Source organism: Urocitellus parryii, chromosome 1 (genome assembly GCF_045843805.1).
Source record: "Urocitellus parryii isolate mUroPar1 chromosome 1, mUroPar1.hap1, whole genome shotgun sequence".
In the NCBI taxonomy this organism is placed as follows: domain Eukaryota; kingdom Metazoa; phylum Chordata; class Mammalia; order Rodentia; family Sciuridae; genus Urocitellus; species Urocitellus parryii.
Genome location: NC_135531.1, coordinates 209,728,110 through 209,729,960, shown reverse-complemented (window position 1 = coordinate 209,729,960; position 1,851 = coordinate 209,728,110). Strand labels below are relative to the sequence as shown.

General features: G+C 31.9%; 1 non-coding gene across 1 annotated transcript; it reads right to left on the bottom strand.

Annotated features, from left to right (window-relative positions):
• Window positions 1-731: 731 nt before the first annotated feature.
• Window positions 732-871, bottom strand: LOC113192882 (U4 spliceosomal RNA). The gene has a single exon (XR_003302073.2). It is a non-coding gene; the product is annotated as a U4 spliceosomal RNA (small nuclear RNA).
• Between the last annotated feature and the right edge of the window lie 980 nt (window positions 872-1,851).

The following is a 1,851-nucleotide window of genomic DNA, read 5'->3' as shown; positions in this document are numbered from 1 at the left end:
TTGGCCTGTGAGTGGTAAATAAAGTATATTTAGAGTTTTGGATTTTGAAATATTTTTAATCTTCCTTCAACATTAAGAAATAAGGAACAACATTTTAATAAGTTTTGAAGCAGAACAAACTATCACAGAAAGAAATTAACTAAATTTAACTAAGAAATTGACTACCACACTGAAATTCCCAACCAATTACACCTGTATTTCTTTCCTGAATTTCTCACATGTGTAACCTGAGCAAAATGTTTTTTTTTTTTTTTTTTTTTTTAGAAGTGCAATTGCTAGGTCAAATGATAACTCATTATGTATAACTTTTTTTGAAGAATTGTCTGCCTGTTTTTTGAAGTGGCTGTATCACTTTACATTTGTATCAGTAGTTTATGAGATTTCAATTTTCTCTACATATTAATAAGAATTTTTTATTATTTGTACATTTTTAGATACATTTAATAGGACTATATGAGGTGGTTCCTTGTGGTTTGGATTTGCATTGCCATGGTGACTAATGATGCTTAGCCTATTTCCACATGTTTATCAGTCATTTTTGTATGTTCTGTAGGGAAGCATGTTCATGGTGTCTACAGTGTTGATTTTGTTGATCCCAGTTTTTCCAGGTTTTATTTTATTCATCCCTGTATTGTGGTCAAAACTAAAAAAAAATGTTGAAAGATTTACCACTATATTTCCTTCTGAAGGATTTATAGTTTTGGTTTTCATATGTTTTTTGTAAAATTCAGTCTCCTTAGAGAGTTGCAAAAATTGCCAATGTCAACTATATTTCAAGTCGTCATGACTGGGTATTGGAAAAATTTTCGATTAGCAATAATTGTGCCTTGGATAAACCTCACCAGCTATGATACTGCCACTGTGCAAAACTGGTTCTCATCATTTTGTCTTTGATCCATTTTGAGTTTATTTTGTATGTATGAGGTAAGGGTCCAGTGAATATCCAGTATTCTTTTTTTCGCATGTGTCTATCCAGTTTCAAAACACCATTTATTGAAAATACTATTCTTTTCCCATTGAATAGATCTGCTACTCTTGTCTAAAATCAATTAATCAATGGGGGTAGTGGCACACACCTGTTATCCCAGTGGCTCAGGAGGCTGAGACAGGAGGATAGTGAGTTCAAAGCCAGCCTCATCAATGGTGAGGCGCTAAGCAACTCAGTGAGATTCTGTCTCTAAAAAAAATACAAAATAGGTCTGGGGATGTGGCTCAGTGAACTCAGTGCCCTGAGTTCAATCCCTGGTACCCCTTTCCCCCAAATCAATTAATTATAGATGTGTGTATATAATATATTACATTCCATTTAATATTGTTTTATGTATTACACATATAATACATATTACATATATAACATATTATTTGTACATTATGTATCACACCCAATTAATACATATGGCATATTATTTTTATTTCTTAACTGCCAATAATACTTCATTGATCAAAATATCTATTCTTATTTCAATATCACACTGTTTTTTATTACTGTAATTTTATAGTAACTTTTGAATTTAGGAACTGTGAGTAATCCAACTTTGTTCTTCTTTCCAATTTTTTTTTACTATCCCATGTCTCTTGAGTTGCCACATGAATTGAGAACCCACTTAGAAATTTCTACAAAGAAGGAAGCAGGGATTCTGACAGGGATTGCATTACACTATAGACCAATGTGGGTAGAATTGCCGTTTTAATAATATTAGGTCTTCTACCCCTTGGGCATGAATATCTTTACATTTATCAAGAACACCTTTACATTCTTTATCTCAGTGTTACCTGAGCTTCTTGAATATACATATTCATGTATTTCATCAAGTTGGGAAATTTTCAACATGTTTAAAATAGTTCTTAGAT